Below are 22840 nucleotides of genomic sequence, written 5' to 3' on the forward strand. Positions count from 1 at the left end.
TGTTTTTTTGTGATCCCGACACAATTAGTTACGGCTCCAAAACAGTGTTTGGACATGGTTATCGCTTGTTTTTGGACGTTGGAAGCACGTCCAAGGTGACTAAACCGGTCCGCATATCAAGTGGGACCCACATCGAATGATCCATTCAGTTTTCAAAAAAGTATATATGCGATTGCATGGGATATACTAACGGATGCGATCATACCAGCACTAATGCACCGGATCCCATCAGAACTCCGCAGTTAAGCGTGCTCGGGCGAGAGTAGTACTAGGATGGGTGACCTCCCGGGAAGTCCTCGTGTTGCATCCCTCCCTCCCCCCCCCCCCCCCCCTTTTTTTTTTTTTGGTTGTTTCGCAAGACTATAGTACATAGAGAACGTCGTAACTTTCAGACCGTGAGGAACCACGCAACCCATAATACCTTTTTGAAAAGCCCCAAGAGAGCTTCTGGTAAGGCAATGGGTCTTCGTACCATTGGACCATTCTCGAGGGCAGATTTTGACGTTTGAAGGCAGTTGAGATGTTTTTTTGTGATCCCGACACAATTAGTTACGGCTCCAAAACAGTGTTTGGACATGGTTATCGCTTGTTTTTGGACGTTGGAAGCACGTCCAAGGTGACTAAACCGGTCCGCATATCAAGTGGGACCCACATCGAATGATCCATTCAGTTTTCAAAAAAGTATATATGCGATTGCATGGGATATACTAACGGATGCGATCATACCAGCACTAATGCACCGGATCCCATCAGAACTCCGCAGTTAAGCGTGCTTGGGCGAGAGTAGTACTAGGATGGGTGACCTCCCGGGAAGTCCTCGTGTTGCATCCCTCCCTCCCCCCCCCCCCTTTTTTTTTTTTTGGTTGTTTCCCAAGACTATAGTACATAGAGAACGTCGTAACTTTCAGACCGTGAGGAACCACGCAACCCATAATACCTTTTTGAAAAGCCCCAAGAGAGCTTCTGGTAAGGCAATGGGTCTTCGTGCCATTGGACCATTCTCGAGGGCAGATTTTGACGTTTGAAGGCAGTTGAGATGTTTTTTTGTGATCCCGACACAATTAGTTACGGCTCCAAAACAGTGTTTGGACATGGTTATCGCTTGTTTTTGGACGTTGGAAGCACGTCCAAGGTGACTAAACCGGTCCGCATATCAAGTGGGACCCACATCGAATGATCCATTCAGTTTTCAAAAAAGTATATATGCGATTGCATGGGATATACTAACGGATGCGATCATACCAGCACTAATGCACCGGATCCCATCAGAACTCTGCAGTTAAGCGTGCTTGGGCGAGAGTAGTACTAGGATGGGTGACCTCCCGGGAAGTCCTCGTGTTGCATCCCTCCCTCCCCCCCCCCCCCCTTTTTTTTTTTTGGTTGTTTCGCAAGACTATAGTACATAGAGAACGTCGTAACTTTCAGACCGTGAGGAACCACGCAACCCATAATACCTTTTTGAAAAGCCCCAAGAGAGCTTCTGGTAAGGCAATGGGTCTTCGTACCATTGGACCATTCTCGAGGGCAGATTTTGACGTTTGAAGGCAGTTGAGATGTTTTTTTGTGATCCCGACACAATTAGTTACGGCTCCAAAACAGTGTTTGGACATGGTTATCGCTTGTTTTTGGACGTTGGAAGCACGTCCAAGGTGACTAAACCGGTCCGCATATCAAGTGGGACCCACATCGAATGATCCATTCAGTTTTCAAAAAAGTATATATACGATTGCATGGGATATACTAACGGATGCGATCGTACTAGCACTAATGCACCGGATCCCATCAGAACTCCGCAGTTAAGCGTGCTTGGGCGAGAGTAGTACTAGGATGGGTGACCTCCCGGGAAGTCCTCGTGTTGCATCCCTCCCTCCCCCCCCCCCCCCCCCTTTTTTTTTTTTTTGGTTGTTTCGCAAGACTATAGTACATAGAGAACGTCGTAACTTTCAGACCGTGAGGAACCACGCAACCCATAATACCTTTTTGAAAAGCCCCAAGAGAGCTTCTGGTAAGGCAATGGGTCTTCGTACCATTGGACCATTCTCGAGGGCAGATTTTGACGTTTGAAGGCAGTTGAGATGTTTTTTTGTGATCCCGACACAATTAGTTACGGCTCCAAAACAGTGTTTGGACATGGTTATCGCTTGTTTTTGGACGTTGGAAGCACGTCCAAGGTGACTAAACCGGTCCGCATATCAAGTGGGACCCACATCGAATGATCCATTCAGTTTTCAAAAAAGTATATATGCGATTGCATGGGATATACTAACGGATGCGATCATACCAGCACTAATGCACCGGATCCCATCAGAACTCCGCAGTTAAGCGTGCTTGGGCGAGAGTAGTACTAGGATGGTTGACCTCCCGGGAAGTCCTCGTGTTGCATCCCTCCCTCCCCCCCCCCCCTTTTTTTTTTTTTGGTTGTTTCCCAAGACTATAGTACATAGAGAACGTCGTAACTTTCAGACCGTGAGGAACCACGCAACCCATAATACCTTTTTGAAAAGCCCCAAGAGAGCTTCTGGTAAGGCAATGGGTCTTCGTGCCATTGGACCATTCTCGAGGGCAGATTTTGACGTTTGAAGGCAGTTGAGATGTTTTTTTGTGATCCCGACACAATTAGTTACGGCTCCAAAACAGTGTTTGGACATGGTTATCGCTTGTTTTTGGACGTTGGAAGCACGTCCAAGGTGACTAAACCGGTCCGCATATCAAGTGGGACCCACATCGAATGATCCATTCAGTTTTCAAAAAAGTATATATGCGATTGCATGGGATATACTAACGGATGCGATCATACCAGCACTAATGCACCGGATCCCATCAGAACTCTGCAGTTAAGCGTGCTTGGGCGAGAGTAGTACTAGGATGGGTGACCTCCCGGGAAGTCCTCGTGTTGCATCCCTCCCTCCCCCCCACCCCCCCTTTTTTTTTTTTGGTTGTTTCGCAAGACTATAGTACATAGAGAACGTCGTAACTTTCAGACCGTGAGGAACCACGCAACCCATAATACCTTTTTGAAAAGCCCCAAGAGAGCTTCTGGTAAGGCAATGGGTCTTCGTACCATTGGACCATTCTCGAGGGCAGATTTTGACGTTTGAAGGCAGTTGAGATGTTTTTTTGTGATCCCGACACAATTAGTTACGGCTCCAAAACAGTGTTTGGACATGGTTATCGCTTGTTTTTGGACGTTGGAAGCACGTCCAAGGTGACTAAACCGGTCCGCATATCAAGTGGGACCCACATCGAATGATCCATTCAGTTTTCAAAAAAGTATATATACGATTGCATGGGATATACTAACGGATGCGATCGTACTAGCACTAATGCACCGGATCCCATCAGAACTCCGCAGTTAAGCGTGCTTGGGCGAGAGTAGTACTAGGATGGGTGACCTCCCGGGAAGTCCTCGTGTTGCATCCCTCCCTCCCCCCCCCCCCCCCCCTTTTTTTTTTTTTTGGTTGTTTCGCAAGACTATAGTACATAGAGAACGTCGTAACTTTCAGACCGTGAGGAACCACGCAACCCATAATACCTTTTTGAAAAGCCCCAAGAGAGCTTCTGGTAAGGCAATGGGTCTTCGTACCATTGGACCATTCTCGAGGGCAGATTTTGACGTTTGAAGGCAGTTGAGATGTTTTTTTGTGATCCCGACACAATTAGTTACGGCTCCAAAACAGTGTTTGGACATGGTTATCGCTTGTTTTTGGACGTTGGAAGCACGTCCAAGGTGACTAAACCGGTCCGCATATCAAGTGGGACCCACATCGAATGATCCATTCAGTTTTCAAAAAAGTATATATGCGATTGCATGGGATATACTAACGGATGCGATCATACCAGCACTAATGCACCGGATCCCATCAGAACTCCGCAGTTAAGCGTGCTTGGGTGAGAGTAGTACTAGGATGGGTGACCTCCCGGGAAGTCCTCGTGTTGCATCCCTCCCTCCCCCCCCCCCCCCTTTTTTTTTTTTTGGTTGTTTCCCAAGACTATAGTACATAGAGAACGTCGTAACTTTCAGACCGTGAGGAACCACGCAACCCATAATACCTTTTTGAAAAGCCCCAAGAGAGCTTCTGGTAAGGCAATGGGTCTTCGTACCATTGGACCATTCTCGAGGGCAGATTTTGACGTTTGAAGGCAGTTGAGATGTTTTTTTGTGATCCCGACACAATTAGTTACGGCTCCAAAACAGTGTTTGGACATGGTTATCGCTTGTTTTTGGACGTTGGAAGCACGTCCAAGGTGACTAAACCGGTCCGCATATCAAGTGGGACCCACATCGAATGATCCATTCAGTTTTCAAAAAAGTATATATGCGATTGCATGGGATATACTAACGGATGCGATCATACCAGCACTAATGCACCGGATCCCATCAGAACTCCGCAGTTAAGCGTGCTTGGGTGAGAGTAGTACTAGGATGGGTGACCTCCCGGGAAGTCCTCGTGTTGCATCCCTCCCTCCCCCCCCCCCCCCTTTTTTTTTTTTTTGGTTGTTTCGCAAGACTATAGTACATAGAGAACGTCGTAACTTTCAGACCGTGAGGAACCACGCAACCCATAATACCTTTTTGAAAAGCCCCAAGAGAGCTTCTGGTAAGGCAATGGGTCTTCGTGCCATTGGACCATTCTCGAGGGCAGATTTTGACGTTTGAAGGCAGTTGAGATGTTTTTTTGTGATCCCGACACAATTAGTTACGGCTCCAAAACAGTGTTTGGACATGGTTATCGCTTGTTTTTGGACGTTGGAAGCACGTCCAAGGTGACTAAACCGGTCCGCATATCAAGTGGGACCCACATCGAATGATCCATTCAGTTTTCAAAAAAGTATATATACGATTGCATGGGATATACTAACGGATGCGATCGTACTAGCACTAATGCACCGGATCCCATCAGAACTCCGCAGTTAAGCGTGCTTGGGCGAGAGTAGTACTAGGATGGGTGACCTCCCGGGAAGTCCTCGTGTTGCATCCCTCCCTCCCCCCCCCCCCCCCCCCTTTTTTTTTTTTTTGGTTGTTTCGCAAGACTATAGTACATAGAGAACGTCGTAACTTTCAGACCGTGAGGAACCACGCAACCCATAATACCTTTTTGAAAAGCCCCAAGAGAGCTTCTGGTAAGGCAATGGGTCTTCGTACCATTGGACCATTCTCGAGGGCAGATTTTGACGTTTGAAGGCAGTTGAGATGTTTTTTTGTGATCCCGACACAATTAGTTACGGCTCCAAAACAGTGTTTGGACATGGTTATCGCTTGTTTTTGGACGTTGGAAGCACGTCCAAGGTGACTAAACCGGTCCGCATATCAAGTGGGACCCACATCGAATGATCCATTCAGTTTTCAAAAAAGTATATATGCGATTGCATGGGATATACTAACGGATGCGATCATACCAGCACTAATGCACCGGATCCCATCAGAACTCCGCAGTTAAGCGTGCTTGGGTGAGAGTAGTACTAGGATGGGTGACCTCCCGGGAAGTCCTCGTGTTGCATCCCTCCCTCCCCCCCCCCCCCCCTTTTTTTTTTTTTGGTTGTTTCCCAAGACTATAGTACATAGAGAACGTCGTAACTTTCAGACCGTGAGGAACCACGCAACCCATAATACCTTTTTGAAAAGCCCCAAGAGAGCTTCTGGTAAGGCAATGGGTCTTCGTACCATTGGACCATTCTCGAGGGCAGATTTTGACGTTTGAAGGCAGTTGAGATGTTTTTTTGTGATCCCGACACAATTAGTTACGGCTCCAAAACAGTGTTTGGACATGGTTATCGCTTGTTTTTGGACGTTGGAAGCACGTCCAAGGTGACTAAACCGGTCCGCATATCAAGTGGGACCCACATCGAATGATCCATTCAGTTTTCAAAAAAGTATATATGCGATTGCATGGGATATACTAACGGATGCGATCATACCAGCACTAATGCACCGGATCCCATCAGAACTCCGCAGTTAAGCGTGCTTGGGTGAGAGTAGTACTAGGATGGGTGACCTCCCGGGAAGTCCTCGTGTTGCATCCCTCCCTCCCCCCCCCCCCCCTTTTTTTTTTTTTTGGTTGTTTCGCAAGACTATAGTACATAGAGAACGTCGTAACTTTCAGACCGTGAGGAACCACGCAACCCATAATACCTTTTTGAAAAGCCCCAAGAGAGCTTCTGGTAAGGCAATGGGTCTTCGTACCATTGGACCATTCTCGAGGGCAGATTTTGACGTTTGAAGGCAGTTGAGATGTTTTTTTGTGATCCCGACACAATTAGTTACGGCTCCAAAACAGTGTTTGGACATGGTTATCGCTTGTTTTTGGACGTTGGAAGCACGTCCAAGGTGACTAAACCGGTCCGCATATCAAGTGGGACCCACATCGAATGATCCATTCAGTTTTCAAAAAAGTATATATGCGATTGCATGGGATATACTAACGGATGCGATCATACCAGCACTAATGCACCGGATCCCATCAGAACTCCGCAGTTAAGCGTGCTTGGGCGAGAGTAGTACTAGGATGGGTGACCTCCCGGGAAGTCCTCGTGTTGCATCCCTCCCTCCCCCCCCCCCCCTTTTTTTTTTTTTGGTTGTTTCCCAAGACTATAGTACATAGAGAACGTCGTAACTTTCAGACCGTGAGGAACCACGCAACCCATAATACCTTTTTGAAAAGCCCCAAGAGAGCTTCTGGTAAGGCAATGGGTCTTCGTCCCATTGGACCATTCTCGAGGGCAGATTTTGACGTTTGAAGGCAGTTGAGATGTTTTTTTGTGATCCCGACACAATTAGTTACGGCTCCAAAACAGTGTTTGGACATGGTTATCGCTTGTTTTTGGACGTTGGAAGCACGTCCAAGGTGACTAAACCGGTCCGCATATCAAGTGGGACCCACATCGAATGATCCATTCAGTTTTCAAAAAAGTATATATGCGATTGCATGGGATATACTAACGGATGCGATCATACCAGCACTAATGCACCGGATCCCATCAGAACTCCGCAGTTAAGCGTGCTTGGGCGAGAGTAGTACTAGGATGGGTGACCTCCCGGGAAGTCCTCGTGTTGCATCCCTCCCTCCCCCCCCCCCCTTTTTTTTTTTTTGGTTGTTTCCCAAGACTATAGTACATAGAGAACGTCGTAACTTTCAGACCGTGAGGAACCACGCAACCCATAATACCTTTTTGAAAAGCCCCAAGAGAGCTTCTGGTAAGGCAATGGGTCTTCGTACCATTGGACCATTCTCGAGGGCAGATTTTGACGTTTGAAGGCAGTTGAGATGTTTTTTTGTGATCCCGACACAATTAGTTACGGCTCCAAAACAGTGTTTGGACATGGTTATCGCTTGTTTTTGGACGTTGGAAGCACGTCCAAGGTGACTAAACCGGTCCGCATATCAAGTGGGACCCACATCGAATGATCCATTCAGTTTTCAAAAAAGTATATATGCGATTGCATGGGATATACTAACGGATGCGATCATACCAGCACTAATGCACCGGATCCCATCAGAACTCCGCAGTTAAGCGTGCTTGGGCGAGAGTAGTACTAGGATGGGTGACCTCCCGGGAAGTCCTCGTGTTGCATCCCTCCCTCCCCCCCCCCCCCTTTTTTTTTTTTTGGTTGTTTCCCAAGACTATAGTACATAGAGAACGTCGTAACTTTCAGACCGTGAGGAACCACGCAACCCATAATACCTTTTTGAAAAGCCCCAAGAGAGCTTCTGGTAAGGCAATGGGTCTTCGTACCATTGGACCATTCTCGAGGGCAGATTTTGACGTTTGAAGGCAGTTGAGATGTTTTTTTGTGATCCCGACACAATTAGTTACGGCTCCAAAACAGTGTTTGGACATGGTTATCGCTTGTTTTTGGACGTTGGAAGCACGTCCAAGGTGACTAAACCGGTCCGCATATCAAGTGGGACCCACATCGAATGATCCATTCAGTTTTCAAAAAAGTATATATGCGATTGCATGGGATATACTAACGGATGCGATCATACCAGCACTAATGCACCGGATCCCATCAGAACTCCGCAGTTAAGCGTGCTTGGGCGAGAGTAGTACTAGGATGGGTGACCTCCCGGGAAGTCCTCGTGTTGCATCCCTCCCTCCCCCCCCCCCCTTTTTTTTTTTTTGGTTGTTTCCCAAGACTATAGTACATAGAGAACGTCGTAACTTTCAGACCGTGAGGAACCACGCAACCCATAATACCTTTTTGAAAAGCCCCAAGAGAGCTTCTGGTAAGGCAATGGGTCTTCGTACCATTGGACCATTCTCGAGGGCAGATTTTGACGTTTGAAGGCAGTTGAGATGTTTTTTTGTGATCCCGACACAATTAGTTACGGCTCCAAAACAGTGTTTGGACATGGTTATCGCTTGTTTTTGGACGTTGGAAGCACGTCCAAGGTGACTAAACCGGTCCGCATATCAAGTGGGACCCACATCGAATGATCCATTCAGTTTTCAAAAAAGTATATATGCGATTGCATGGGATATACTAACGGATGCGATCATACCAGCACTAATGCACCGGATCCCATCAGAACTCCGCAGTTAAGCGTGCTTGGGCGAGAGTAGTACTAGGATGGGTGACCTCCCGGGAAGTCCTCGTGTTGCATCCCTCCCTCCCCCCCCCCCCCTTTTTTTTTTTTTGGTTGTTTCCCAAGACTATAGTACATAGAGAACGTCGTAACTTTCAGACCGTGAGGAACCACGCAACCCATAATACCTTTTTGAAAAGCCCCAAGAGAGCTTCTGGTAAGGCAATGGGTCTTTGTACCATTGGACCATTCTCGAGGGCAGATTTTGACGTTTGAAGGCAGTTGAGATGTTTTTTTGTGATCCCGACACAATTAGTTACGGCTCCAAAACAGTGTTTGGACATGGTTATCGCTTGTTTTTGGACGTTGGAAGCACGTCCAAGGTGACTAAACCGGTCCGCATATCAAGTGGGACCCACATCGAATGATCCATTCAGTTTTCAAAAAAGTATATATGCGATTGCATGGGATATACTAACGGATGCGATCATACCAGCACTAATGCACCGGATCCCATCAGAACTCCGCAGTTAAGCGTGCTTGGGCGAGAGTAGTACTAGGATGGGTGACCTCCCGGGAAGTCCTCGTGTTGCATCCCTCCCTCCCCCCCCCCCCCCTTTTTTTTTTTTTGGTTGTTTCCCAAGACTATAGTACATAGAGAACGTCGTAACTTTCAGACCGTGAGGAACCACGCAACCCATAATACCTTTTTGAAAAGCCCCAAGAGAGCTTCTGGTAAGGCAATGGGTCTTCGTACCATTGGACCATTCTCGAGGGCAGATTTTGACGTTTGAAGGCAGTTGAGATGTTTTTTTGTGATCCCGACACAATTAGTTACGGCTCCAAAACAGTGTTTGGACATGGTTATCGCTTGTTTTTGGACGTTGGAAGCACGTCCAAGGTGACTAAACCGGTCCGCATATCAAGTGGGACCCACATCGAATGATCCATTCAGTTTTCAAAAAAGTATATATGCGATTGCATGGGATATACTAACGGATGCGATCATACCAGCACTAATGCACCGGATCCCATCAGAACTCCGCAGTTAAGCGTGCTTGGGCGAGAGTAGTACTAGGATGGGTGACCTCCCGGGAAGTCCTCGTGTTGCATCCCTCCCTCCCCCCCCCCCCTTTTTTTTTTTTTGGTTGTTTCCCAAGACTATAGTACATAGAGAACGTCGTAACTTTCAGACCGTGAGGAACCACGCAACCCATAATACCTTTTTGAAAAGCCCCAAGAGAGCTTCTGGTAAGGCAATGGGTCTTCGTACCATTGGACCATTCTCGAGGGCAGATTTTGACGTTTGAAGGCAGTTGAGATGTTTTTTTGTGATCCCGACACAATTAGTTACGGCTCCAAAACAGTGTTTGGACATGGTTATCGCTTGTTTTTGGACGTTGGAAGCACGTCCAAGGTGACTAAACCGGTCCGCATATCAAGTGGGACCCACATCGAATGATCCATTCAGTTTTCAAAAAAGTATATATGCGATTGCATGGGATATACTAACGGATGCGATCGTACTAGCACTAATGCACCGGATCCCATCAGAACTCCGCAGTTAAGCGTGCTTGGGCGAGAGTAGTACTAGGATAGGTGACCTCCCGGGAAGTCCTCGTGTTGCATCCCTCCCTCCCCCCCCCCCCCTTTTTTTTTTTTTTGGTTGTTTCGCAAGACTATAGTACATAGAGAACGTCGTAACTTTCAGACCGTGAGGAACCACGCAACCCATAATACCTTTTTGAAAAGCCCCAAGAGAGCTTCTGGTAAGGCAATGGGTCTTTGTACCATTGGACCATTCTCGAGGGCAGATTTTGACGTTTGAAGGCAGTTGAGATGTTTTTTTGTGATCCCGACACAATTAGTTACGGCTCCAAAACAGTGTTTGGACATGGTTATCGCTTGTTTTTGGACGTTGGAAGCACGTCCAAGGTGACTAAACCGGTCCGCATATCAAGTGGGACCCACATCGAATGATCCATTCAGTTTTCAAAAAAGTATATATGCGATTGCATGGGATATACTAACGGATGCGATCATACCAGCACTAATGCACCGGATCCCATCAGAACTCCGCAGTTAAGCGTGCTTGGGCGAGAGTAGTACTAGGATGGGTGACCTCCCGGGAAGTCCTCGTGTTGCATCCCTCCCTCCCCCCCCCCCCCCCTTTTTTTTTTTTTGGTTGTTTCCCAAGACTATAGTACATAGAGAACGTCGTAACTTTCAGACCGTGAGGAACCACGCAACCCATAATACCTTTTTGAAAAGCCCCAAGAGAGCTTCTGGTAAGGCAATGGGTCTTCGTACCATTGGACCATTCTCGAGGGCAGATTTTGACGTTTGAAGGCAGTTGAGATGTTTTTTTGTGATCCCGACACAATTAGTTACGGCTCCAAAACAGTGTTTGGACATGGTTATCGCTTGTTTTTGGACGTTGGAAGCACGTCCAAGGTGACTAAACCGGTCCGCATATCAAGTGGGACCCACATCGAATGATCCATTCAGTTTTCAAAAAAGTATATATGCGATTGCATGGGATATACTAACGGATGCGATCATACCAGCACTAATGCACCGGATCCCATCAGAACTCCGCAGTTAAGCGTGCTTGGGCGAGAGTAGTACTAGGATGGGTGACCTCCCGGGAAGTCCTCGTGTTGCATCCCTCCCTCCCCCCCCCCCCCTTTTTTTTTTTTTGGTTGTTTCCCAAGACTATAGTACATAGAGAACGTCGTAACTTTCAGACCGTGAGGAACCACGCAACCCATAATACCTTTTTGAAAAGCCCCAAGAGAGCTTCTGGTAAGGCAATGGGTCTTCGTACCATTGGACCATTCTCGAGGGCAGATTTTGACGTTTGAAGGCAGTTGAGATGTTTTTTTGTGATCCCGACACAATTAGTTACGGCTCCAAAACAGTGTTTGGACATGGTTATCGCTTGTTTTTGGACGTTGGAAGCACGTCCAAGGTGACTAAACCGGTCCGCATATCAAGTGGGACCCACATCGAATGATCCATTCAGTTTTCAAAAAAGTATATATGCGATTGCATGGGATATACTAACGGATGCGATCGTACTAGCACTAATGCACCGGATCCCATCAGAACTCCGCAGTTAAGCGTGCTTGGGCGAGAGTAGTACTAGGATAGGTGACCTCCCGGGAAGTCCTCGTGTTGCATCCCTCCCTCCCCCCCCCCCCCCTTTTTTTTTTTTTTGGTTGTTTCGCAAGACTATAGTACATAGAGAACGTCGTAACTTTCAGACCGTGAGGAACCACGCAACCCATAATACCTTTTTGAAAAGCCCCAAGAGAGCTTCTGGTAAGGCAATGGGTCTTTGTACCATTGGACCATTCTCGAGGGCAGATTTTGACGTTTGAAGGCAGTTGAGATGTTTTTTTGTGATCCCGACACAATTAGTTACGGCTCCAAAACAGTGTTTGGACATGGTTATCGCTTGTTTTTGGACGTTGGAAGCACGTCCAAGGTGACTAAACCGGTCCGCATATCAAGTGGGACCCACATCGAATGATCCATTCAGTTTTCAAAAAAGTATATATGCGATTGCATGGGATATACTAACGGATGCGATCATACCAGCACTAATGCACCGGATCCCATCAGAACTCCGCAGTTAAGCGTGCTTGGGCGAGAGTAGTACTAGGATGGGTGACCTCCCGGGAAGTCCTCGTGTTGCATCCCTCCCTCCCCCCCCCCCCCCTTTTTTTTTTTTTGGTTGTTTCCCAAGACTATAGTACATAGAGAACGTCGTAACTTTCAGACCGTGAGGAACCACGCAACCCATAATACCTTTTTGAAAAGCCCCAAGAGAGCTTCTGGTAAGGCAATGGGTCTTCGTACCATTGGACCATTCTCGAGGGCAGATTTTGACGTTTGAAGGCAGTTGAGATGTTTTTTTGTGATCCCGACACAATTAGTTACGGCTCCAAAACAGTGTTTGGACATGGTTATCGCTTGTTTTTGGACGTTGGAAGCACGTCCAAGGTGACTAAACCGGTCCGCATATCAAGTGGGACCCACATCGAATGATCCATTCAGTTTTCAAAAAAGTATATATGCGATTGCATGGGATATACTAACGGATGCGATCATACCAGCACTAATGCACCGGATCCCATCAGAACTCCGCAGTTAAGCGTGCTTGGGCGAGAGTAGTACTAGGATGGGTGACCTCCCGGGAAGTCCTCGTGTTGCATCCCTCCCTCCCCCCCCCCCCCTTTTTTTTTTTTTGGTTGTTTCCCAAGACTATAGTACATAGAGAACGTCGTAACTTTCAGACCGTGAGGAACCACGCAACCCATAATACCTTTTTGAAAAGCCCCAAGAGAGCTTCTGGTAAGGCAATGGGTCTTCGTACCATTGGACCATTCTCGAGGGCAGATTTTGACGTTTGAAGGCAGTTGAGATGTTTTTTTGTGATCCCGACACAATTAGTTACGGCTCCAAAACAGTGTTTGGACATGGTTATCGCTTGTTTTTGGACGTTGGAAGCACGTCCAAGGTGACTAAACCGGTCCGCATATCAAGTGGGACCCACATCGAATGATCCATTCAGTTTTCAAAAAAGTATATATGCGATTGCATGGGATATACTAACGGATGCGATCGTACTAGCACTAATGCACCGGATCCCATCAGAACTCCGCAGTTAAGCGTGCTTGGGCGAGAGTAGTACTAGGATGGATGACCTCCCGGGAAGTCCTCGTGTTGCATCCCTCCCTCCCCCCCCCCCCCTTTTTTTTTTTTTTGGTTGTTTCGCAAGACTATAGTAGATAGAGAACGTCGTAACTTTCAGACCGTGAGGAACCACGCAACCCATAATACCTTTTTGAAAAGCCCCAAGAGAGCTTCTGGTAAGGCAATGGGTCTTTGTACCATTGGACCATTCTCGAGGGCAGATTTTGACGTTTGAAGGCAGTTGAGATGTTTTTTTGTGATCCCGACACAATTAGTTACGGCTCCAAAACAGTGTTTGGACATGGTTATCGCTTGTTTTTGGACGTTGGAAGCACGTCCAAGGTGACTAAACCGGTCCGCATATCAAGTGGGACCCACATCGAATGATCCATTCAGTTTTCAAAAAAGTATATATGCGATTGCATGGGATATGCTAACGGATACGATCATACCAGCACTAATGCACCGGATCCCATCAGAACTCCGCAGTTAAGCGTGCTTGGGCGAGAGTAGTACTAGGATGGGTGACCTCCCGGGAAGTCCTCGTGTTGCATCCCTCCCTCCCCCCCCCCCCCCCCTTTTTTTTTTTTTGGTTGTTTCCCAAGACTATAGTACATAGAGAACGTCGTAACTTTCAGACCGTGAGGAACCACGCAACCCATAATACCTTTTTGAAAAGCCCCAAGAGAGCTTCTGGTAAGGCAATGGGTCTTTGTACCATTGGACCATTCTCGAGGGCAGATTTTGACGTTTGAAGGCAGTTGAGATGTTTTTTTGTGATCCCGACACAATTAGTTACGGCTCCAAAACAGTGTTTGGACATGGTTATCGCTTGTTTTTGGACGTTGGAAGCACGTCCAAGGTGACTAAACCGGTCCGCATATCAAGTGGGACCCACATCGAATGATCCATTCAGTTTTCAAAAAAGTATATATGCGATTGCATGGGATATACTAACGGATGCGATCATACCAGCACTAATGCACCGGATCCCATCAGAACTCCGCAGTTAAGCGTGCTTGGGCGAGAGTAGTACTAGGATGGGTGACCTCCCGGGAAGTCCTCGTGTTGCATCCCTCCCTCCCCCCCCCCCCCCCCTTTTTTTTTTTTTGGTTGTTTCCCAAGACTATAGTACATAGAGAACGTCGTAACTTTCAGACCGTGAGGAACCACGCAACCCATAATACCTTTTTGAAAAGCCCCAAGAGAGCTTCTGGTAAGGCAATGGGTCTTCGTACCATTGGACCATTCTCGAGGGCAGATTTTGACGTTTGAAGGCAGTTGAGATGTTTTTTTGTGATCCCGACACAATTAGTTACGGCTCCAAAACAGTGTTTGGACATGGTTATCGCTTGTTTTTGGACGTTGGAAGCACGTCCAAGGTGACTAAACCGGTCCGCATATCAAGTGGGACCCACATCGAATGATCCATTCAGTTTTCAAAAAAGTATATATGCGATTGCATGGGATATACTAACGGATGCGATCATACCAGCACTAATGCACCGGATCCCATCAGAACTCCGCAGTTAAGCGTGCTTGGGTGAGAGTAGTACTAGGATGGGTGACCTCCCGGGAAGTCCTCGTGTTGCATCCCTCCCTCCCCCCCCCCCCCCCTTTTTTTTTTTTTTGGTTGTTTCGCAAGACTATAGTACATAGAGAACGTCGTAACTTTCAGACCGTGAGGAACCACGCAACCCATAATACCTTTTTGAAAAGCCCCAAGAGAGCTTCTGGTAAGGCAATGGGTCTTCGTACCATTGGACCATTCTCGAGGGCAGATTTTGACGTTTGAAGGCAGTTGAGATGTTTTTTTGTGATCCCGACACAATTAGTTACGGCTCCAAAACAGTGTTTGGACATGGTTATCGCTTGTTTTTGGACGTTGGAAGCACGTCCAAGGTGACTAAACCGGTCCGCATATCAAGTGGGACCCACATCGAATGATCCATTCAGTTTTCAAAAAAGTATATATGCGATTGCATGGGATATACTAACGGATGCGATCGTACTAGCACTAATGCACCGGATCCCATCAGAACTCCGCAGTTAAGCGTGCTTGGGCGAGAGTAGTACTAGGATGGATGACCTCCCGGGAAGTCCTCGTGTTGCATCCCTCCCTCCCCCCCCCCCCCTTTTTTTTTTTTTTGGTTGTTTCGCAAGACTATAGTAGATAGAGAACGTCGTAACTTTCAGACCGTGAGGAACCACGCAACCCATAATACCTTTTTGAAAAGCCCCAAGAGAGCTTCTGGTAAGGCAATGGGTCTTTGTACCATTGGACCATTCTCGAGGGCAGATTTTGACGTTTGAAGGCAGTTGAGATGTTTTTTTGTGATCCCGACACAATTAGTTACGGCTCCAAAACAGTGTTTGGACATGGTTATCGCTTGTTTTTGGACGTTGGAAGCACGTCCAAGGTGACTAAACCGGTCCGCATATCAAGTGGGACCCACATCGAATGATCCATTCAGTTTTCAAAAAAGTATATATGCGATTGCATGGGATATGCTAACGGATACGATCATACCAGCACTAATGCACCGGATCCCATCAGAACTCCGCAGTTAAGCGTGCTTGGGCGAGAGTAGTACTAGGATGGGTGACCTCCCGGGAAGTCCTCGTGTTGCATCCCTCCCTCCCCCCCCCCCCCCTTTTTTTTTTTTTGGTTGTTTCCCAAGACTATAGTACATAGAGAACGTCGTAACTTTCAGACCGTGAGGAACCACGCAACCCATAATACCTTTTTGAAAAGCCCCAAGAGAGCTTCTGGTAAGGCAATGGGTCTTTGTACCATTGGACCATTCTCGAGGGCAGATTTTGACGTTTGAAGGCAGTTGAGATGTTTTTTTGTGATCCCGACACAATTAGTTACGGCTCCAAAACAGTGTTTGGACATGGTTATCGCTTGTTTTTGGACGTTGGAAGCACGTCCAAGGTGACTAAACCGGTCCGCATATCAAGTGGGACCCACATCGAATGATCCATTCAGTTTTCAAAAAAGTATATATGCGATTGCATGGGATATACTAACGGATGCGATCATACCAGCACTAATGCACCGGATCCCATCAGAACTCCGCAGTTAAGCGTGCTTGGGCGAGAGTAGTACTAGGATGGGTGACCTCCCGGGAAGTCCTCGTGTTGCATCCCTCCCTCCCCCCCCCCCCCCCTTTTTTTTTTTTTGGTTGTTTCCCAAGACTATAGTACATAGAGAACGTCGTAACTTTCAGACCGTGAGGAACCACGCAACCCATAATACCTTTTTGAAAAGCCCCAAGAGAGCTTCTGGTAAGGCAATGGGTCTTCGTACCATTGGACCATTCTCGAGGGCAGATTTTGACGTTTGAAGGCAGTTGAGATGTTTTTTTGTGATCCCGACACAATTAGTTACGGCTCCAAAACAGTGTTTGGACATGGTTATCGCTTGTTTTTGGACGTTGGAAGCACGTCCAAGGTGACTAAACCGGTCCGCATATCAAGTGGGACCCACATCGAATGATCCATTCAGTTTTCAAAAAAGTATATATGCGATTGCATGGGATATACTAACGGATGCGATCGTACTAGCACTAATGCACCGGATCCCATCAGAACTCCGCAGTTAAGCGTGCTTGGGCGAGAGTAGTACTAGGATGGATGACCTCCCGGGAAGTCCTCGTGTTGCATCCCTCCCTCCCCCCCCCCCCCCCCCTTTTTTTTTTTTTTTGGTTGTTTCGCAAGACTATAGTACATAGAGAACGTCGTAACTTTCAGACCGTGAGGAACCACGCAACCCATAATACCTTTTTGAAAAGCCCCAAGAGAGCTTCTGGTAAGGCAATGGGTCTTTGTACCATTGGACCATTCTCGAGGGCAGATTTTGACGTTTGAAGGCAGTTGAGATGTTTTTTTGTGATCCCGACACAATTAGTTACGGCTCCAAAACAGTGTTTGGACATGGTTATCGCTTGTTTTTGGACGTTGGAAGCACGTCCAAGGTGACTAAACCGGTCCGCATATCAAGTGGGACCCACATCGAATGATCCATTCAGTTTTCAAAAAAGTATATATGCGATTGCATGGGATATACTAACGGATGCGATCATACCAGCACTAATGCACCGGATCCCATCAGAACTCCGCAGTTAAGCGAGCTTGGGCGAGAGTAGTACTAGGATGGGTGACCTCCCGGGAAGTCCTCGTGTTGCATCCCTCCCTCCCCCCCCCCCCCCCCCCCCTTTTTTTTTTTTTTTGGTTGTTTCGCAAGACTATAGTACATAGAGAACGTCGTAACTTTCAGACCGTGAGGAACCACGCAACCCATAATACCTTTTTGAAAAGCCCCAAGAGAGCTTCTGGTAAGGCAATGGGTCTTCGTACCATTGGACCATTCTCGAGGGCAGATTTTGACGTTTGAAGGCAGTTGAGATGTTTTTTTGTGATCCCGACACAATTAGTTACGGCTCCAAAACAGTGTTTGGACATGGTTATCGCTTGTTTTTGGACGTTGGAAGCACGTCCAAGGTGACTAAACCGGTCCGCATATCAAGTGGGACCCACATCGAATGATCCATTCAGTTTTCAAAAAAGTATATATGCGATTGCATGGGATATACTAACGGATGCGATCATACCAGCACTAATGCACCGGATCCCATCAGAACTCCGCAGTTAAGCGTGCTTGGGCGAGAGTAGTACTAGGATGGGTGACCTCCCGGGAAGTCCTCGTGTTGCATCCCTCCCTCCCCTCCCCCCCCCCTTTTTTTTTTTTTTGGTTGTTTCGCAAGACTATAGTACATAGAGAACGTCGTAACTTTCAGACCGTGAGGAACCACGCAACCCATAATACCTTTTTGAAAAGCCCCAAGAGAGCTTCTGGTAAGGCAATGGGTCTTCGTACCATTGGACCATTCTCGAGGGCAGATTTTGACGTTTGAAGGCAGTTGAGATGTTTTTTTGTGATCCCGACACAATTAGTTACGGCTCCAAAACAGTGTTTGGACATGGTTATCACTTGTTTTTGGACGTTGGAAGCACGTCCAAGGTGACTAAACCGGTCCGCATATCAAGTGGGACCCACATCGAATGATCCATTCAGTTTTCAAAAAAGTATATATGCGATTGCATGGGATATACTAACGGATGCGATCATACCAGCACTAATGCACCGGATCCCATCAGAACTCCGCAGTTAAGCGTGTTTGGGCGAGAGTAGTACTAGGATGGGTGACCTCCCGGGAAGTCCTCGTGTTGCATCCCTCCCTCCCCCCCCCCCCCTTTTTTTTTTTTGGTTGTTTCCCAAGACTATAGTACATAGAGAACGTCGTAACTTTCAGACCGTGAGGAACCACGCAACCCATAATACCTTTTTGAAAAGCCCCAAGAGAGCTTCTGGTAAGGCAATGGGTCTTCGTACCATTGGACCATTCTCGAGGGCAGATTTTGACGTTTGAAGGCAGTTGAGATGTTTTTTTGTGATCCCGACACAATTAGTTACGGCTCCAAAACAGTGTTTGGACATGGTTATCACTTGTTTTTGGACGTTGGAAGCACGTCCAAGGTGACTAAACCGGTCCGCATATCAAGTGGGACCCACATCGAATGATCCATTCAGTTTTCAAAAAAGTATATATGCGATTGCATGGGATATACTAACGGATGCGATCATACCAGCACTAATGCACCGGATCCCATCAGAACTCCGCAGTTAAGCGTGTTTGGGCGAGAGTAGTACTAGGATGGGTGACCTCCCGGGAAGTCCTCGTGTTGCATCCCTCCCTCCCCCCCCCCCCCCTTTTTTTTTTTTTGGTTGTTTCGCAAGACTATAGTACATAGAGAACGTCGTAACTTTCAGACCGTGAGGAACCACGCAACCCATAATACCTTTTTGAAAAGCCCCAAGAGAGCTTTTGGTAACGCAATGGGTCTTCGTACCATTGGACCATTCTCGAGGGCAGATTTTGACGTTTGAAGGCAGTTGAGATGTTTTTTTGTGATCCCGACACAATTAGTTACGGCTCCAAAACAGTGTTTGGACATGGTTATCGCTTGTTTTTGGACGTTGGAAGCACGTCCAAGGTGACTAAACCGGTCCGCATATCAAGTGGGACCCACATCGAATGATCCATTCAGTTTTCAAAAAAGTATATATGCGATTGCATGGGATATACTAACGGATGCGATCATACCAGCACTAATGCACCGGATCCCATCAGAACTCCGCAGTTAAGCGTGCTTGGGCGAGAGTAGTACTAGGATGGGTGACCTCCCGGGAAGTCCTCGTGTTGCATCCCTCCCTCCCCCCCCCCCCTTTTTTTTTTTTGGTTGTTTCCCAAGACTATAGTACATAGAGAACGTCGTAACTTTCAGACCGTGAGGAACCACGCAACCCATAATACCTTTTTGAAAAGCCCCAAGAGAGCTTCTGGTAAGGCAATGGGTCTTCGTACCATTGGACCATTCTCGAGGGCAGATTTTGACGTTTGAAGGCAGTTGAGATGTTTTTTTGTGATCCCGACACAATTAGTTACGGCTCCAAAACAGTGTTTGGACATGGTTATCGCTTGTTTTTGGACGTTGGAAGCACGTCCAAGGTGACTAAACCGGTCCGCATATCAAGTGGGACCCACATCGAATGATCCATTCAGTTTTCAAAAAAGTATATATGCGATTGCATGGGATATACTAACGGATGCGATCATACCAGCACTAATGCACCGGATCCCATCAGAACTCCGCAGTTAAGCGTGCTTGGGCGAGAGTAGTACTAGGATGGGTGACCTCCCGGGAAGTCCTCGTGTTGCATCCCTCCCTCCCCCCCCCCCCCCCCCTTTTTTTTTTTTTGGTTGTTTCGCAAGACTATAGTACATAGAGAACGTCGTAACTTTCAGACCGTGAGGAACCACGCAACCCATAATACCTTTTTGAAAAGCCCCAAGAGAGCTTCTGGTAACGCAATGGGTCTTCGTACCATTGGACCATTCTCGAGGGCAGATTTTGACGTTTGAAGGCAGTTGAGATGTTTTTTTGTGATCCCGACACAATTAGTTACGGCTCCAAAACAGTGTTTGGACATGGTTATCGCTTGTTTTTGGACGTTGGAAGCACGTCCAAGGTGACTAAACCGGTCCGCATATCAAGTGGGACCCACATCGAATGATCCATTCAGTTTTCAAAAAAGTATATATGCGATTGCATGGGATATACTAACGGATGCGATCATACCAGCACTAATGCACCGGATCCCATCAGAACTCCGCAGTTAAGCGTGCTTGGGCGAGAGTAGTACTAGGATGGGTGACCTCCCGGGAAGTCCTCGTGTTGCATCCCTCCCTCCCCTCCCCCCCCCCTTTTTTTTTTTTTGGTTGTTTCGCAAGACTATAGTACATAGAGAACGTCGTAACTTTCAGACCGTGAGGAACCACGCAACCCATAATACCTTTTTGAAAAGCCCCAAGAGAGCTTCTGGTAAGGCAATGGGTCTTCGTACCATTGGACCATTCTCGAGGGCAGATTTTGACGTTTGAAGGCAGTTGAGATGTTTTTTTGTGATCCCGACACAATTAGTTACGGCTCCAAAACAGTGTTTGGACATGGTTATCACTTGTTTTTGGACGTTGGAAGCACGTCCAAGGTGACTAAACCGGTCCGCATATCAAGTGGGACCCACATCGAATGATCCATTCAGTTTTCAAAAAAGTATATATGCGATTGCATGGGATATACTAACGGATGCGATCATACCAGCACTAATGCACCGGATCCCATCAGAACTCCGCAGTTAAGCGTGTTTGGGCGAGAGTAGTACTAGGATGGGTGACCTCCCGGGAAGTCCTCGTGTTGCATCCCTCCCTCCCCCCCCCCCTTTTTTTTTTTTGGTTGTTTCGCAAGACTATAGTACATAGAGAACGTCGTAACTTTCAGACCGTGAGGAACCACGCAACCCATAATACCTTTTTGAAAAGCCCCAAGAGAGCTTCTGGTAAGGCAATGGGTCTTCGTACCATTGGACCATTCTCGAGGGCAGATTTTGACGTTTGAAGGCAGTTGAGATGTTTTTTTGTGATCCCGACACAATTAGTTACGGCTCCAAAACAGTGTTTGGACATGGTTATCGCTTGTTTTTGGACGTTGGAAGCACGTCCAAGGTGACTAAACCGGTCCGCATATCAAGTGGGACCCACATCGAATGATCCATTCAGTTTTCAAAAAAGTATATATGCGATTGCATGGGATATACTAACGGATGCGATCATACCAGCACTAATGCACCGGATCCCATCAGAACTCCGCAGTTAAGCGTGTTTGGGCGAGAGTAGTACTAGGATGGGTGACCTCCCGGGAAGTCCTCGTGTTGCATCCCTCCCTCCCCCCCCCCCCCCTTTTTTTTTTTTTGGTTGTTTCGCAAGACTATAGTACATAGAGAACGTCGTAACTTTCAGACCGTGAGGAACCACGCAACCCATAATACCTTTTTGAAAAGCCCCAAGAGAGCTTTTGGTAACGCAATGGGTCTTCGTACCATTGGACCATTCTCGAGGGCAGATTTTGACGTTTGAAGGCAGTTGAGATGTTTTTTTGTGATCCCGACACAATTAGTTACGGCTCCAAAACAGTGTTTGGACATGGTTATCGCTTGTTTTTGGACGTTGGAAGCACGTCCAAGGTGACTAAACCGGTCCGCATATCAAGTGGGACCCACATCGAATGATCCATTCAGTTTTCAAAAAAGTATATATGCGATTGCATGGGATATACTAACGGATGCGATCATACCAGCACTAATGCACCGGATCCCATCAGAACTCCGCAGTTAAGCGTGCTTGGGCGAGAGTAGTACTAGGATGGGTGACCTCCCGGGAAGTCCTCGTGTTGCATCCCTCCCTCCCCCCCCCCCCTTTTTTTTTTTTGGTTGTTTCCCAAGACTATAGTACATAGAGAACGTCGTAACTTTCAGACCGTGAGGAACCACGCAACCCATAATACCTTTTTGAAAAGCCCCAAGAGAGCTTCTGGTAAGGCAATGGGTCTTCGTTCCATTGGACCATTCTCGAGGGCAGATTTTGACGTTTGAAGGCAGTTGAGATGTTTTTTTGTGATCCCGACACAATTAGTTACGGCTCCAAAACAGTGTTTGGACATGGTTATCGCTTGTTTTTGGACGTTGGAAGCACGTCCAAGGTGACTAAACCGGTCCGCATATCAAGTGGGACCCACATCGAATGATCCATTCAGTTTTCAAAAAAGTATATATGCGATTGCATGGGATATACTAACGGATGCGATCATACCAGCACTAATGCACCGGATCCCATCAGAACTCCGCAGTTAAGCGTGCTTGGGCGAGAGTAGTACTAGGATGGGTGACCTCCCGGGAAGTCCTCGTGTTGCATCCCTCCCTCCCCCCCCCCCCCCCTTTTTTTTTTTTTGGTTGTTTCGCAAGACTATAGTACATAGAGAACGTCGTAACTTTCAGACCGTGAGGAACCACGCAACCCATAATACCTTTTTGAAAAGCCCCAAGAGAGCTTCTGGTAACGCAATGGGTCTTCGTACCATTGGACCATTCTCGAGGGCAGATTTTGACGTTTGAAGGCAGTTGAGATGTTTTTTTGTGATCCCGACACAATTAG

The 22840-nt window shown here is 47.2% G+C and overlaps 44 non-coding genes across 44 annotated transcripts; all 44 read left to right on the top strand.

Moving 5' to 3' along the window:
• The first annotated feature begins 191 nt into the window (after positions 1-191).
• LOC147932224 (5S ribosomal RNA) lies at positions 192-310 on the top strand. The gene has a single exon (XR_015576677.1). It is a non-coding gene; the product is annotated as a 5S ribosomal RNA (ribosomal RNA).
• Positions 311-712: 402 nt separating this feature from the next.
• On the top strand, positions 713-831 carry LOC147932225 (5S ribosomal RNA). Its single transcript, XR_015575916.1, has one exon. It is a non-coding gene; the product is annotated as a 5S ribosomal RNA (ribosomal RNA).
• A 397-nt stretch (positions 832-1228) lies between these two features.
• Positions 1229-1347, top strand: LOC147932226 (5S ribosomal RNA). The gene has a single exon (XR_015577013.1). It is a non-coding gene; the product is annotated as a 5S ribosomal RNA (ribosomal RNA).
• Positions 1348-1745: 398 nt separating this feature from the next.
• On the top strand, positions 1746-1864 carry LOC147932227 (5S ribosomal RNA). Its single transcript, XR_015576033.1, has one exon. It is a non-coding gene; the product is annotated as a 5S ribosomal RNA (ribosomal RNA).
• A 403-nt stretch (positions 1865-2267) lies between these two features.
• On the top strand, positions 2268-2386 carry LOC147932228 (5S ribosomal RNA). Its single transcript, XR_015577015.1, has one exon. It is a non-coding gene; the product is annotated as a 5S ribosomal RNA (ribosomal RNA).
• Positions 2387-2783: 397 nt separating this feature from the next.
• Positions 2784-2902, top strand: LOC147932229 (5S ribosomal RNA). Its single transcript, XR_015577014.1, has one exon. It is a non-coding gene; the product is annotated as a 5S ribosomal RNA (ribosomal RNA).
• A 399-nt stretch (positions 2903-3301) lies between these two features.
• LOC147932230 (5S ribosomal RNA) lies at positions 3302-3420 on the top strand. Its single transcript, XR_015576034.1, has one exon. It is a non-coding gene; the product is annotated as a 5S ribosomal RNA (ribosomal RNA).
• Positions 3421-3823: 403 nt separating this feature from the next.
• LOC147932231 (5S ribosomal RNA) lies at positions 3824-3942 on the top strand. The gene has a single exon (XR_015575642.1). It is a non-coding gene; the product is annotated as a 5S ribosomal RNA (ribosomal RNA).
• A 399-nt stretch (positions 3943-4341) lies between these two features.
• On the top strand, positions 4342-4460 carry LOC147932232 (5S ribosomal RNA). Its single transcript, XR_015575643.1, has one exon. It is a non-coding gene; the product is annotated as a 5S ribosomal RNA (ribosomal RNA).
• Positions 4461-4860: 400 nt separating this feature from the next.
• LOC147932233 (5S ribosomal RNA) lies at positions 4861-4979 on the top strand. The gene has a single exon (XR_015576035.1). It is a non-coding gene; the product is annotated as a 5S ribosomal RNA (ribosomal RNA).
• A 404-nt stretch (positions 4980-5383) lies between these two features.
• LOC147932234 (5S ribosomal RNA) lies at positions 5384-5502 on the top strand. The gene has a single exon (XR_015575644.1). It is a non-coding gene; the product is annotated as a 5S ribosomal RNA (ribosomal RNA).
• Positions 5503-5902: 400 nt separating this feature from the next.
• LOC147932235 (5S ribosomal RNA) lies at positions 5903-6021 on the top strand. Its single transcript, XR_015575645.1, has one exon. It is a non-coding gene; the product is annotated as a 5S ribosomal RNA (ribosomal RNA).
• Positions 6022-6421: 400 nt separating this feature from the next.
• On the top strand, positions 6422-6540 carry LOC147932236 (5S ribosomal RNA). Its single transcript, XR_015575927.1, has one exon. It is a non-coding gene; the product is annotated as a 5S ribosomal RNA (ribosomal RNA).
• A 398-nt stretch (positions 6541-6938) lies between these two features.
• LOC147932237 (5S ribosomal RNA) lies at positions 6939-7057 on the top strand. The gene has a single exon (XR_015575938.1). It is a non-coding gene; the product is annotated as a 5S ribosomal RNA (ribosomal RNA).
• Positions 7058-7454: 397 nt separating this feature from the next.
• Positions 7455-7573, top strand: LOC147932238 (5S ribosomal RNA). Its single transcript, XR_015575949.1, has one exon. It is a non-coding gene; the product is annotated as a 5S ribosomal RNA (ribosomal RNA).
• Positions 7574-7971: 398 nt separating this feature from the next.
• Positions 7972-8090, top strand: LOC147932239 (5S ribosomal RNA). Its single transcript, XR_015575960.1, has one exon. It is a non-coding gene; the product is annotated as a 5S ribosomal RNA (ribosomal RNA).
• Positions 8091-8487: 397 nt separating this feature from the next.
• On the top strand, positions 8488-8606 carry LOC147932240 (5S ribosomal RNA). Its single transcript, XR_015575971.1, has one exon. It is a non-coding gene; the product is annotated as a 5S ribosomal RNA (ribosomal RNA).
• Positions 8607-9004: 398 nt separating this feature from the next.
• LOC147932241 (5S ribosomal RNA) lies at positions 9005-9123 on the top strand. The gene has a single exon (XR_015575982.1). It is a non-coding gene; the product is annotated as a 5S ribosomal RNA (ribosomal RNA).
• Positions 9124-9522: 399 nt separating this feature from the next.
• LOC147932242 (5S ribosomal RNA) lies at positions 9523-9641 on the top strand. Its single transcript, XR_015575993.1, has one exon. It is a non-coding gene; the product is annotated as a 5S ribosomal RNA (ribosomal RNA).
• A 397-nt stretch (positions 9642-10038) lies between these two features.
• On the top strand, positions 10039-10157 carry LOC147932243 (5S ribosomal RNA). Its single transcript, XR_015576527.1, has one exon. It is a non-coding gene; the product is annotated as a 5S ribosomal RNA (ribosomal RNA).
• A 399-nt stretch (positions 10158-10556) lies between these two features.
• LOC147932244 (5S ribosomal RNA) lies at positions 10557-10675 on the top strand. Its single transcript, XR_015576004.1, has one exon. It is a non-coding gene; the product is annotated as a 5S ribosomal RNA (ribosomal RNA).
• Positions 10676-11075: 400 nt separating this feature from the next.
• Positions 11076-11194, top strand: LOC147932245 (5S ribosomal RNA). Its single transcript, XR_015576015.1, has one exon. It is a non-coding gene; the product is annotated as a 5S ribosomal RNA (ribosomal RNA).
• A 398-nt stretch (positions 11195-11592) lies between these two features.
• On the top strand, positions 11593-11711 carry LOC147932246 (5S ribosomal RNA). The gene has a single exon (XR_015576528.1). It is a non-coding gene; the product is annotated as a 5S ribosomal RNA (ribosomal RNA).
• A 400-nt stretch (positions 11712-12111) lies between these two features.
• On the top strand, positions 12112-12230 carry LOC147932247 (5S ribosomal RNA). Its single transcript, XR_015576026.1, has one exon. It is a non-coding gene; the product is annotated as a 5S ribosomal RNA (ribosomal RNA).
• A 399-nt stretch (positions 12231-12629) lies between these two features.
• On the top strand, positions 12630-12748 carry LOC147932248 (5S ribosomal RNA). The gene has a single exon (XR_015576037.1). It is a non-coding gene; the product is annotated as a 5S ribosomal RNA (ribosomal RNA).
• Positions 12749-13146: 398 nt separating this feature from the next.
• On the top strand, positions 13147-13265 carry LOC147932249 (5S ribosomal RNA). Its single transcript, XR_015576353.1, has one exon. It is a non-coding gene; the product is annotated as a 5S ribosomal RNA (ribosomal RNA).
• Positions 13266-13664: 399 nt separating this feature from the next.
• LOC147932250 (5S ribosomal RNA) lies at positions 13665-13783 on the top strand. The gene has a single exon (XR_015575895.1). It is a non-coding gene; the product is annotated as a 5S ribosomal RNA (ribosomal RNA).
• Positions 13784-14184: 401 nt separating this feature from the next.
• Positions 14185-14303, top strand: LOC147932251 (5S ribosomal RNA). Its single transcript, XR_015576048.1, has one exon. It is a non-coding gene; the product is annotated as a 5S ribosomal RNA (ribosomal RNA).
• A 401-nt stretch (positions 14304-14704) lies between these two features.
• Positions 14705-14823, top strand: LOC147932252 (5S ribosomal RNA). Its single transcript, XR_015575646.1, has one exon. It is a non-coding gene; the product is annotated as a 5S ribosomal RNA (ribosomal RNA).
• Positions 14824-15224: 401 nt separating this feature from the next.
• On the top strand, positions 15225-15343 carry LOC147932253 (5S ribosomal RNA). Its single transcript, XR_015576354.1, has one exon. It is a non-coding gene; the product is annotated as a 5S ribosomal RNA (ribosomal RNA).
• A 399-nt stretch (positions 15344-15742) lies between these two features.
• Positions 15743-15861, top strand: LOC147932254 (5S ribosomal RNA). The gene has a single exon (XR_015575896.1). It is a non-coding gene; the product is annotated as a 5S ribosomal RNA (ribosomal RNA).
• Positions 15862-16260: 399 nt separating this feature from the next.
• Positions 16261-16379, top strand: LOC147932255 (5S ribosomal RNA). Its single transcript, XR_015576059.1, has one exon. It is a non-coding gene; the product is annotated as a 5S ribosomal RNA (ribosomal RNA).
• Positions 16380-16779: 400 nt separating this feature from the next.
• On the top strand, positions 16780-16898 carry LOC147932256 (5S ribosomal RNA). The gene has a single exon (XR_015576355.1). It is a non-coding gene; the product is annotated as a 5S ribosomal RNA (ribosomal RNA).
• A 404-nt stretch (positions 16899-17302) lies between these two features.
• On the top strand, positions 17303-17421 carry LOC147932257 (5S ribosomal RNA). The gene has a single exon (XR_015575733.1). It is a non-coding gene; the product is annotated as a 5S ribosomal RNA (ribosomal RNA).
• A 407-nt stretch (positions 17422-17828) lies between these two features.
• Positions 17829-17947, top strand: LOC147932258 (5S ribosomal RNA). Its single transcript, XR_015576070.1, has one exon. It is a non-coding gene; the product is annotated as a 5S ribosomal RNA (ribosomal RNA).
• Positions 17948-18348: 401 nt separating this feature from the next.
• LOC147932259 (5S ribosomal RNA) lies at positions 18349-18467 on the top strand. The gene has a single exon (XR_015576709.1). It is a non-coding gene; the product is annotated as a 5S ribosomal RNA (ribosomal RNA).
• A 397-nt stretch (positions 18468-18864) lies between these two features.
• On the top strand, positions 18865-18983 carry LOC147932260 (5S ribosomal RNA). The gene has a single exon (XR_015576720.1). It is a non-coding gene; the product is annotated as a 5S ribosomal RNA (ribosomal RNA).
• A 399-nt stretch (positions 18984-19382) lies between these two features.
• LOC147932261 (5S ribosomal RNA) lies at positions 19383-19501 on the top strand. The gene has a single exon (XR_015576081.1). It is a non-coding gene; the product is annotated as a 5S ribosomal RNA (ribosomal RNA).
• A 396-nt stretch (positions 19502-19897) lies between these two features.
• LOC147932262 (5S ribosomal RNA) lies at positions 19898-20016 on the top strand. The gene has a single exon (XR_015576092.1). It is a non-coding gene; the product is annotated as a 5S ribosomal RNA (ribosomal RNA).
• Positions 20017-20418: 402 nt separating this feature from the next.
• Positions 20419-20537, top strand: LOC147932263 (5S ribosomal RNA). Its single transcript, XR_015576103.1, has one exon. It is a non-coding gene; the product is annotated as a 5S ribosomal RNA (ribosomal RNA).
• Positions 20538-20937: 400 nt separating this feature from the next.
• On the top strand, positions 20938-21056 carry LOC147932264 (5S ribosomal RNA). Its single transcript, XR_015576732.1, has one exon. It is a non-coding gene; the product is annotated as a 5S ribosomal RNA (ribosomal RNA).
• A 395-nt stretch (positions 21057-21451) lies between these two features.
• Positions 21452-21570, top strand: LOC147932265 (5S ribosomal RNA). Its single transcript, XR_015576743.1, has one exon. It is a non-coding gene; the product is annotated as a 5S ribosomal RNA (ribosomal RNA).
• A 399-nt stretch (positions 21571-21969) lies between these two features.
• Positions 21970-22088, top strand: LOC147932266 (5S ribosomal RNA). The gene has a single exon (XR_015576114.1). It is a non-coding gene; the product is annotated as a 5S ribosomal RNA (ribosomal RNA).
• Positions 22089-22484: 396 nt separating this feature from the next.
• Positions 22485-22603, top strand: LOC147932267 (5S ribosomal RNA). Its single transcript, XR_015576125.1, has one exon. It is a non-coding gene; the product is annotated as a 5S ribosomal RNA (ribosomal RNA).
• The last annotated feature ends 237 nt before the right edge of the window (positions 22604-22840 follow it).

This window comes from Camelina sativa, chromosome 12, assembly GCF_030686135.1.
Source record: "Camelina sativa cultivar CO46 ecotype springtype chromosome 12, ASM3068613v1".
NCBI lineage: Eukaryota > Viridiplantae > Streptophyta > Magnoliopsida > Brassicales > Brassicaceae > Camelina > Camelina sativa.